The sequence below is a fragment of the Pinus tabuliformis genome, chromosome 4_2 (assembly GCF_031772625.1).
Source record: "Pinus tabuliformis cultivar Carrire ecotype Pingquan chromosome 4_2, CPIR1, whole genome shotgun sequence".
Taxonomy (NCBI): Eukaryota; Viridiplantae; Streptophyta; class Pinopsida; order Pinales; family Pinaceae; genus Pinus; species Pinus tabuliformis.
The window spans coordinates 435,040,326-435,053,189 of NC_142304.1; positions in this window are offsets into that span (position 1 = coordinate 435,040,326).

Sequence of the window (12,864 nt, forward strand, 5' to 3'; positions counted from 1 at the left end):
GACAAAAACCATGTGTGAAAATTTGGGATGATGAAAGGGATCCATTGGACTAAGATTTGTATTGGCACAACTAGGAGAGGCTAAGATGGACCACCCAATCACTTTTTCCAACATGAAGCTATCTCTGGTGGAGCAAAACTACACCAAAATGCAGTGTGAAGGATTGGCAATGGTGTATTCTCTAAATAAATTCAAGCTCTATCTTCTAGGGACACACTTTAAGTTGTATTTTAACCATGTTTCAGTATGCTACCTTGTGAACAAGCCAATTTTTGGGGGGAAAATATGTAGGTGGTTGTGGCTATTCTAGGAGTATGATGTTGAGGTGATAGTGAAACCTAGTAGGCTAAGCGTAGGGTTGGACCACTTGTCAAAGATCCTTTCCAATGAAGAAGTAGGAAACATGAACAATAACTTGCTAGATGCACAATTATTTTATATAGAGATGGTAGGAAACAAGATTTGTACATATTTTTCACTTCGTCATCATAGGGATAAGACAACAAGATTACATGTTTTCACAAAAGAACAAGTCAATAGTTAAGGTAGAAGAATATAAATTGACTGTAGGTTGTATGAACAAATTGGGTGTAGATGGAATACTCCATTATTGCATAATGGAGCATAAAAGACAAACCATTTGATGGAGGCCCATGAAGGAGTGGTTGGAGGTCACTATGTAGGATAAGTGACCACACAAAAAAATATTTGTGTAGGTATTTGGTGGCCAATAGTCCAACATGATGTGATGGAGTTCTGTCACACTTGTGATGTATGCCAGAGAGTGGGAAAACATTTACATCGATACAAAATTCCACTTCATCCATACATAACATTAAAACAATTTGATAAGTGGGCCATATATTTTATTGGGCCAATTAATCCACTGGTGGAGAGAATTGGAGTGCGATATACTATAACTGTGATATATTATCTGACCCGATGGGTTGAGGTAGTGCCTGTCAAGGATTGTAATGCAAAAACTACAAAAAAAAATATTATTTGAGAATGTTGTCACCCACTTTGTATTACTAAAGTGTTGATGAGTGGCTAAGTGAATCACTTTCTAAATTGGACCATTGAAGCAATGACATAATAGTGTAAGGTGCACCATTTCAAGAGCACATTGCACCATCCAATAATAAATCACATAGTTGAGGCCTTCAACAATATTATGTAAAATGCATTGATGAAGGTCTGAAATGTAAAAATGGAAAATAGGGACCTAAGGATTCCTGTAGTGCTACGGGCCAACGCGACTACCTCAAAGAAGCTTACAGGCCAAACACCTTTATGGTTGGTATATGGGTAGGAAACGATAATTCCCATGGACCTTATAGTCCCCAATCTCAAAATTCCTATCTCAACATGGCTAGACAACTCTTGCGTAATAGTGTAAAGACTGATATAGTTACTATCATTGGAAGAGGATAGATTCATGGCAGACTTCCACCAAAATCTGTTGAACTCCAAGGAAAAGGAATGACATGATTTCCACCTTAAGTAGAAGGAATTTGGAATTAGTGATCTCATGTTTATGTATGACAGTAAATTCCTTAAACATCCTGGAAAATTTCAAATGCATTGGATTGGATTGTATATTATCAAGTATGTCACAGATGTAAGGGATGTCCAATTGGATAAATAAAAGGGGTGCCCTTGATAGACTTGTTAATGGGAGTCGATTGAAATTGTATATAAATATTCACCCCACTTTCTGAAGAGATTTATTTTTGTAACTTTATTCGTGTTCATAGGAAGGAGATGTAAAGGATATAACCCAAATGATTTCTTGACCATGGGAAACAATATGATAGAATTGGCTGAGTATAATTTTCCCATCATAGTGAAGAACTAGCACACTACACATTAGGATGACTACATAGTTAGGAGAATATGCAGCCAAAGGAAGAACGCGGTACCATGAAGAACTAGATAAGTGGGATATAACAGGCAATCAATGAAGGTAATGAGAGCTAGAACAATGTATTAAAAGGTTCCTGCAAAAGCATTTGCCACCAAGGTGGATTAGACGTTGTGGAACTTTACTGAAAATGGTGTTAAACTTAACAAAGACCAAATCTATTCCATATCAATGTCTATGTTAGCAACGCTACTAACATGACTTCTAATATGTCCAGAACCACATAATGGAGTTTCCACTCAAAAATTCATGCCATGTGAAGATTGTTGAAGTTATTACGGGGTAAGTCCATAATCACTAAAAGTTATTGCATTTGAAGAGGTATGCAAGGGACGTAAATCACTATTATTTCCTTCATTTCCATTTTCATTGACTTGTATTTGCAAGTGTAGAGTCAAAATCTGAGGCAAAAAATAAAGATAAATCCAGAGATTAGAGTGTAGTCGCAAAGGAAAATTTTAGTTTCTAGATATCTATGTCATGGATTCATTGTCACTTCCCAAGAAAGCTAGGAGAAAGAGAACTTCTAGTTCCCCACCTCCACAACCAACTACAAAACCTAAAACTCAATTTCCAAAAGATAAGAATTATAAGTTGTTAACGACTATAATTTTGCTAGGCGTTATCAAGGAATGGGACATGCTTGGTATAATAGACAAGCTGAGCATCACAAGAAAACCACAACAATTACAATTTTCCCCAATTTTTTTAGGACAAGTACTTGAAGATAAAATTTCAACTATGGTGTCCATAGGTTTTTGAACCACAAAATTGGGCCACAGGGCTATAAAAATAAATTATTTTAAAGTTTTTGGATATCTCTCATTTCAGTTGTAGTAATGAAGTGAAAATTGGTGTCAAATTGTTTTTTATTTTCATAGGCAATAATTTCATGTAGCTCAATGGGCCTATAGAAATCGATTCACATATCATATATAGGATTAACTCATTGTTTGTGGCTAGAGACAATCCAAAACCTATTTTTGATAAAAATAATGAAAAGATTATTTCCAAGGATGTGATGGAGAAATACGGCGTAGTTTGCATACAACAGGGCATATTAATCTCCTCTATAAATCATGAGTAGGTGAATTTTTCTATGCAGAAGATGGCATGCAAGTTTCTTAGTAAGTGATGAAAGGAGCAATGTTGCACAAGAGATGTGGTTGTTGTAACAAAATTTGTCACAAGTGTGTAGATGAAATGGGAAACCTTCTTTCTTAATAAATTTATGCAGGACTTCTTGGAGGCACGAGATAGGAATGTGAAGTTCCTCTATGCATGAGTATTGATCCTGATTGCATTAAAAAAATGGAAACTTCCTCTGGATAGTAACTTTCCCCCACTAAAAAAGCCATAATTCATCGCACTAAGATTTGGATAACTCTAGAACACTTCTGATAAGAATAATTAGATGAACAAAAATCTTAACTTTCAAAAATAAGCACAGCAGCAGAGGGAATGATAGGACCAAATGTAGAAGAATAGGAGAAACTAAATTTTTTGATTGAGTTATTAGGGACAACGAATCCTGCACCAAGTGCAATAGAGCCAAATGTTGTGATAGAGGAAACAATTGCACCTCCTGCACCAGAGATCCGACTAGAGCCATTGCAACCATCCTTTACCTTAGCGGAGCATTGCACCTTGGTTGTTTCCCTGGTCATGGTACACTTAGTTGAAACTGAGATTCAATAGTGGGCTCAAGCACAACCCTAGATAAAATCTATCATATCACAATTTCCTATGCATGTTTTACATTCATTATAAAAATTTGTTACGCATGAAGTATTGTGGAGGCCATAGGAAACCTCGATGACCTTGGTCCAAATCACTAGTGCACATGAGGCTCTGCAAATGGTAGACACATAGTTGAAATAATCACAATAGAAATCCAAAGAGAGAGAGGGTCACTTTGATGGGCTATCGAAGAAGTATACAGTAAAATATTAGGTGTCCCTATGGAAGTTGACACTCCTGCGGAAGAGAAAATGATAAAAGTCAAGGAGGTTGTTAGAGCCTAGATTGACCTCAGGCTAAAGGGAGGGAGGCAATCCTAGGATAACCACAAACTACGCTTAACCTGGTAGCTTGCCCTACCAGGCTGGGAGAGGGCTCTCTCCTTATGGATCTCAGTCAAGGTGACTGAATCATATATAGATTTTAGGCTAGGTATAGTAGCTCTAGGGTTTTTGATTGATTTTGTTGGTTTTGTAGCTGGATCAAATGGAGCAGGCAATTTTGGGTCCAGGAAATCAAGTCAGGATGCAGGGTGTTCTATGGGGTGAGGTAGGCAGGTGTTTTGGCACTTGGAATTGAGTGAGATGAGAGATTTAAGACTAGTGAGGAGCTGAGGAGGGCATGCAAAGATCATGTATCCTTCTCAAACAATAGAAAACATCAAAATTGAATGGTTTCCCAAGGCAGAGCACTGTAAACAATGTATTCTACCTATCTATATTGATATCATTCAGCTAGCAGCAATGAATTAGATTGTGGCATACATAAAACATAAGAAAAACTAATAACAGAAGAATAAACTATGCAAAACACCATACCATAAGCATCCCATAAAAATAGCTACAAATCCTGGTTTATTTCCTTGGCAAACTGCTGATAATGATGTACAATGCAGCTAAGAGAATCCAAGAGATTCCAACCCTTGCTAATGATACAAAAATACATAATATAGACATCAAACCACCTACACTAGCCATCAGGGGTCGAAACCAAGAGAAAAGGAGTTGTTACAACCATTTCTAAACAGGGAACAAAAATATAGGCAGTGGAACAATATGCCTCTATGAGCATGGAAACTGATTCATTGACCCCCAAAACCACCTCAAACTGATGAATCTAAGATCATTTTACTATTACATTTACACACCAAGGCATTTATTACAATCATAAAATCATTCATGAAGAGAGAGAAAGTCAACTTACAGTGAAAGTAGGCGAAAATTTGATTTTCTGGCAAACTGGCCCAATGTGCAGCGTTGCTTTAGACCCACTTTTTGGGGCTTTCCCCTCAGAAAAATTGAACCCAAGATAGCTCATTGGAAAGGTATTCCTATCTAGTTTCTGAAACATTTTGAATTTTTTCATTTTGAGGTCATTTGCCCCCTCAAAAGTGAAATCTCCCAAGGCTGCTTCTATGTGTCCAAAAAGAGGCAGAGAGGCCATTTTTTGGTAGTTTTTTGACCTCTTGGTGATCTAGTTTTGCTCCAAAATTGCTGAAATTTTATGGGTTTGATTCTCGTGTCATGCCGAATTCAGATATATAATCCATTATTCCAAAAAGTACTCCAGGGAAAGGCACGGTGCTAGTGGCGCTGTGCATCTGGGGTAATTTCTTGTTTTCAAAGTTCCAAAATTTGAAAAAGACAAAGATTTATCAAAACTTGCCCAGATTTGGCACAAAGAACCACCATTAGTTTCTTTGATGGGCTAGTGAGGCTTCAGCCAAGATTTTCAACTTATCTTGCTCCTTTTTTCTCCTTAAGGCCTTCCTCATCCTAGCCTTAAGTTTCCTCATTCTTATGTTAGAGATCTTGTTGCGAGTCATGTAGTGGTAGGCCATGTGGCAAAGCATATTCTTGTCTTTTTTGTCCTTATCAATTAGGCCCTCAAGGTGTATATTGACACTCTCTATCCATGATTCTCTGTCATTCTCAATTTCTTGTTTAATTGAAGTCAACTTGACATTTGCCTCCTTGGCCTTTTGCTTGTTTTCCTTGATCATTTGTAGCTCCATGAGGACTTGCTTGTTCCTCAACAAGTTTTTTCTCTTGCTCTAAATATTTGATGATCCACTTAGCCCTCTCTAAGTTATCTGACAAGGATTGTATCTCAGCCTCTTATTCTTTTATGATTATGTCTTTGGTAGTCTTTGGATATTGAGTTCCTAAGTCAATGACACCAACCCCTTGATGAGTGAAGTGTTGTGTCTCCTCATGATCAAAAAGGTTAAAATCTCTTTCTTGCTCATCACTAAGATCCTTCCTTTGCATCTTTTTCTTGTCCTTGCTTTGCTACTCAACTTGTACCTGTCTTGTTGAAGAAGAAGGCAGAGCCCCTTCCACTCCTTGTGGAAATAGCATTTGCTTGTAGCCTAATGATGAAGGTGATACCCCTTCCTCCCCTTATGGAAAAATTCTCGCATGGCATGTTAAGAAGGTTCAACTGATGTGGAACAATGATTTTAATCAAAGAGTAGTGGAAAATGCTATTCAACTGTTGGGGGTATGGTTTCTTCTTTACAATATGTGCCATCTTCTCAATATTTCTGAACATGAAGTAAGGGATATTCATCATTCTTACTCTAGTGAAATGCATCAGTAATATAATGTGGTAGGCATACAACCGAGAGAACCTACCTTCACAAGTGAAGTACTTGATAATGATCTTCATCAATGGAGCAAACCTGTGTTCCAAAAACTTGAAGGGGAATACTCTCTTCAGTTTGTCTTTGTATCTAGCCTTAATGTAAGGCTCATAGTACTCCCTATCAATATCTTGACCTTTGTTCCATTTTTCACTCACCTCTGGAATACCTGTAGCCTCTGAGATGAAAACTGGTGATAAGGTGAATGTAATTCCGGTAAGGGTTACTTTATTATTGTGCAAATGCGTCACAAACAACCTTGCCAACTCATGATGGAATTTATCTCTTTCTACCATTTCACAAAAACCAAAGCATGACTGGGGTTTAAAGCAAGAAATGGCAAATGCATAGGCTTGCAAGTCCCTCAAACCGGTGGGCTCCTCTCTAATAACCCTTCCTCCTTTATGAGGCTTCCTTTGCTGTATGTTTCTCTCTCTAGAATTGTCACTAAGGGTGGCTTCCTCAAGCTCATATTCATTGTCTCTTTCCTTTGTTTTCATAGCCATGAACACTTGTGGTGAACGATGAGATAGGGTGGATGGATGAAAGATGAGTATGAAGAGATTTTATGGATAAGTAGGTGAGAGTGAATGGGAGTGCGAATGGGATTTAGGGAGTGAGTAGGGTTTGGGGATAGTGTATAGGGTTTAGGGAGTGAGTAGGATAAAGTGTGTAGGGTTTGGGAAATTTGTATGTGGGAATAGGATTTAGGGAAAATATATGAGGGAATGGGGTATAGGTAACAATAGAAAATGGATAAGATAGGAAGACAATAAGAGAGTGAGCTTGTCAATTTTATGAGACAGTTTGTGTAGCAACTAGGGTTTTGACTTTATGAGTGAAAGAATCACCCAACCTTGATGTAAAAACCCTTTTCAACAAGAAACATTGATGTGCTTACTTGCAAAGAGGTAAAATTGGATTATTTGAGGCAAATTGGGCGCTTTGGAGCGATTTAGGGCTTGGATGCCAGGTGCGCAGCACCTCACCTAGTTGCGTAGCACCTCCCCGATGCATAGCGCCCATGTAAATTAACACTGGGAATGGCTTCCAGGTGTGCAGCGCCAGCCTCTGATGCATAGTGTGGGTTAGAATTCATTCAAAACGTAGCACTTGCACTCATTTACTCAATGACTCTCAAAAATCACTTTCTTGGCTCTCCTTTAGCACTTGAACTTCAAAATTAGCATAATGAAAAGATCAAAAGAGATATGGCTTTATATGACTTTCACTTTTTGATTTTTGATGGTGAAAACCCACTTTTGTAATGTCTATGTGCTTTTTCAAATACTCTGTTTTTTATGCTTGACCTTTTTGCTTTGATAGGTGGACTGATGCTCAATTTCTTTGACTTTTGTAGTGGCAAGTACTTGGAAATATCACCAAGGGACCAGGAGCAACATGGAACCATTTATTACATATGAGAACAATAAAATTACATGAAATTTTAAAAATAATATACAAATGCTCTATTTTCACCTCAAAACTGAGAACTTTATTAAGCTTACAATGTAAGAAATCAAGACTTTTTTGATCATTATTATCATCCTCATGTGTCTGCTGACCATTATCAATAATAGTCACTGAAATTTGACCATGGTAAAAACCCTAAGACCTAATGAGACTGAAACCCTAAGTAATTGATGAAATGAACTGAAAATAAGCATGAATCATTGACTGAAAAGTATGAAAGGAGGTCAGCAGATATATATCATGAGGGAAAAAACTGAAATGAACCCTACCATCAGTAAATCCATGACCTAATGGAATGCAAATCATCAGAATGGGACTCCTAGTATGAAATGAAAAAGAGTAAATTTTGATCATTGATGGCAGTGTGAAGACACTCACACTAACATTCATCGCCATAATTCATCGCACTAAGATTTGGATAGCTTTAGAAAACTTCTAATAAGAATAATTAGATGAATAGAAATCTTAAATTTTAAAAATAAGCACAACAACAGAGGGAACGACAGGACCAAATGTAGAAGAATAGGAGAAACTAATTTTTTTGATTGAGTTATTAGGGACAACAAATCCTGCACTAAGTGCAATAGAGCCAAATGTTGTGATAGAGGAAACAATTGCACCTCCTATACCAGAGATCTGACCAGAGCCATTGCAACCATCCTTTACCTTAGCAGAGCATTGCACCTTAGTTGTTCCCCTGGTCATGGTACACTTAGTTGACACTGAGGTTCAATAGTGGGCTCAGGCACAACCCTAGATAAAATCTATTATATCACAATTTCTTATGCATGTTTTACATTCATTATAAAAATTTATTACGCATGAAGTATTGTGGAGACCACAGGAAACCTCGACGACCTTGGTCCAAATCACTAGTGCACATGAGGCTCTGCATTTGGTAGACACATAGTTGAAATAATCGCAATAGAAATCCAAAGAGAGAGAGAGGGTCAGTTTGATGGGCTATCGAAGAAGTATACAGTAAAATATTGGGTGTCCGTATGGAAATTGACACTCCCGTGGAGGAGAAAATGATAAAACTCAAGGAGGTCATTCAAGGAATCACAAGATAGGTGGGAGAGCTATAGATATGGATAAATCCCACTACACCACTAGAAGAAGTAGAAATAAGAGAAAGGATATAGGTAGCCATTGAGTATTTTGAGAGTTCACTAGATTATATGAGGTTTACATAGACATGTTGAATAAATTGCAAGATAGTTCCAAGCTTAAAGATATCGGTACTTGAATTCATATAGTGGAGCAAAAATATGTGTCTATATGTACCAATTTGATATCTCTACTAGTTCCAAAATGCACAGTTCAAATGGTGAAAAGTGCAACATTGGAGAGAAAAATCAACCAATGCAGAACAGAGTAACAACAAGTAGCTTAGAAAATGATATAGCTACAAGACACAATCATGCAACTTACAAATTATCTCACTACTACATAGACCATGAACTCAAGTTATTACAGAAAGTGAACCCTTGTTCCAAATTGCTCTTATGCTTGTATAAATTGCAACATCTATTATCAAATCGGTCGATGCAAGAAAGAAAATTATGCAGACAACTAAACAAATGTTTGAATTTATTTTCAAAAAAGGCTATAAAAGCCCTCCCTTAATTTGGTGTACAACCACACTACAGTGGCTAGGGAATGAGCCATGAAGAGTGCTGGGGGCTTGTTGGGGCCAAGAAGGAAAAGGGATAAAAGGGAGAATATTTTTATGTTTTCTAAGTGTGGAGAAACCACACAGAGGATGGTGGACATTGCACACAACATACTGCGTAGATGTGTAGTGGAGGCCACGAAGATTGCGCCATAGCTGAAAGATTCTTTAGATGAAAGTTCATGCTTCAGCTATAAGAGTTAGTTAGTTTGGGAAACATTTAAGATTTGACCTTGTGTGGTCTAATGATTGGTTGCGGCTTGACATGTATGAGGACAACTCATTAGGGCAAGTTTGCTAGGTGAGTTGGCTTGAGATTCATGAGAAAAGGATGTTGAAGACTAAAACTATATAATGAGTTATTATCGATGATAAAGGGTTCTATTATCTTAACTATGTTTGCTTTATTCATGGTTGTTCTATTTTTTTGTTCCAAGGAGCGATAGCTTGGATGAAGGGCTCTATTATGTACTATATACTTTTTGGTTCTGCTGGATGATGGTTCTATTTTGTTATGTTCGATAGGTGTTAATTAGACTGATGGTGATTCTCTACTATTCTCTTGTTCTGTGACTCTATTTATTGTAATGGCATTGGTCAAATAGTGTGATATGAATAATGATAGTCTGAGTTCCTGTATTTTTGGGATATAATGCTTTTACATAACTTGTACTATTAGTGTTTCATATGAATATGAAATATCTAGAGGTTTTGTGCTAGTTTCATGGTTCTTCCATTTATGTATTTCGCACCAACGATGGGGTCAATGAATGAATTATAGAGTTTTTCAGGGTTTCTGATGAATGTTCTGTGTCGATAGTTTATGGTTGAAGTACAATGTAAATATCTATGTCATTGTATAAATGAATGAAACTTGTCTCCTATATTTTTCATCAAATTTGGCTTTGACTCGCATTATAGATTCTTCTCAAACGATCATTTTTATGGTTAATCGATGCATTTTCAATTGACCATATCTTTTGTAGTTAACTGAGAATGTTATTGTTTCTACGATAAATGTGTTTGAATGTATTTATGTTTAATGAATATTCTTGCATGATATAATAGGTGCACTAGTTCGGGGAGGGTTGTTTTGTACTACAATTGTCTCTATTTCACCTTTTCCCTTGCATAACCTTCAAAGGTTCTGTAAACCCATCAACATACCTTAGGTGAGACCTCACCAGCTTGCAAGTATTAAAAATGCTGGTATATGAGAGGGCTTTGTTGGCTTAGATTTGAACCTTAGGTCACCCTCGCACACCAACAATGTCAATGTGTCAATAGGTGCTATCTTGAAACACTGACTATTGGGCCCCAATGGAGGAGGGTAAGGGATGTTGAGTCACCAGAAGGGGATAACATGAAGGGAGAAAGGGTTAGTGAAAGGGGTTGGATAGAAACAATAAGTCATTGCTAAAACAAAACCGAAAAAATAAAAGATCTTAACCTCAAGTTAGAGTTCACAAAAGCCTCACAAATAATTAGTGAAATTATAGACTCCATTGCACCAACCTTCATTATCAGCAAATAAACCATATTTATATAAACTTTTCCATTATTATTTTTTTTCTTATATAAAAATTTTGTAAACACATATTGAAAATATTTTTAAAATCAAATATAAAATAATTAAATTTTATTAACTATATATATATATATTTTTTTCCACTGGAAAAATCGTAATCTTTCATTATATTTGAAAAATTACATGTTGTAGATGCTTTTCAGCATATGCATCATATGGTGCATTGCATTAGCAGTGTGGTTGCTGATCAAAGATCATGAAAAGAAACAAGTAATAATGTACAGATGGGGGAAAAGTCAAGCTTTTCACCCTTTTTTCTTCTCAACCTTTCTCCACCCCCCCTGAGACTCTGTTGGAGATATAAGTGCTAGCGTTGTATTAGCCACAGGTTGGGGGTTTTCTTTATCAGAATCTGATGTGTCTGATATGTGTTGATGTTTTGATCTGCTCATATCCATTGTTTCTGGTATCCTTGCCGACTGTGCGTCTATAGGTTCTTGTGGATTTATGTCTTCTACTTCTGGTTCTTTGTTTTTCTGATTGGTCTCATTGGGGGTGACATGTTCCACCTCTTCTTCCTCCTCATCATCCAAGAGTGGTGGAGGAAATTTCCATCCCTTGGCTTGTTTCCCCATTTTCTTCTTCCTACGAGTGTCTTTTCTGGCTGTTGGACACGTGCTTTGTAGGTGTCCTGTTTGTGGGCAGGTTCTGCATCTAAATGCTATATTTTCATAATCTAAAACCTATGTCCGGCACCTTTTTCTATGCTTCAGTTGAATTTGTTCTGGCAAACCTTTGCTAAGGTCTACTTCCACACATATTCATGCAAAAGTGTAGATTCTTTCCTCCAGTCTTTGGGTGTCCATTTTGATGTAACTCCCGATAGTATTACCGATTCCAGCAAGTACTTGTTGACTCTAGAGGTGTATTGGGAGATTGTGCAGTCATACCCAGACTGGAATCTTAGAGACAACCATTGTATTTGCATCAAAGTCTGGGAACCATGGTGTGATGAAGAGTCCTGTAGACCCCCAGAGCCAAGGTCATTCCTATATCCCAAAATCTCTAGCCTCTACTATACGGAAGTTTACTATGAAGAACCCCTTGGAACAGAGATGTATTTCACATTGTGTAGTCCAGTTTGTGAAGATCCAATGAAATAGATTAGCCAGTTTGGGCCAAAAGCAATTAAATCTACATATTATTGCTTGTCTTTCATATATAGTGCAGTGCTCATCGATTTCTGGAATATCTATGCTTTATTCTGGTGTATGATTTAGCTATTCCACGATATATGGCCTTGCGTCCATGCCTGTTTGATTTGGTGCTGCTTCGATTGTATTTTTCCCTTGAAGAATATTTTGAAGGATATACTTCATGTTTTCTTCCCCTGATGTGTTCCTATAATTTTTGTTGTACCAGTCCCACTTCCCTCACCCCTATAAGGATTTCTGCTATTGTCTGCCACACCCCCTCTTATTCTCAGATTGAGAATTATTGTTGACAGAGGTGCGATTTTGTAGTCCCTGAGGTACTTTGTGTCCTGGAGTACTCTGCCCCCATGTATCAGATTTTGTGATCTGGTGGGATATCCAACTTGTTGTAATATAAGATTCTGCAGTTTCTTTACAGAGTCGGTCTCTTTTACCCAAAGTAATTTTGTTTTTTCGGCAGGAGTTTTGACAAAAACTTGGAAGCTGTGGGTACTTACCGGGGATCCAGATTTTGTTGCCAGCTGAGAATGGTTTGTCCATGGATCTACGGATTCTCCTCTCCACAGAGTGTGCTCTGCGTTCCCTACGTTGTGGCCGCTGCTTCCCTTGGGGTGATCGTCCTTGCTGGGCTCGGATCCATCCTCTGCGATCTCGTATTCCCCTATT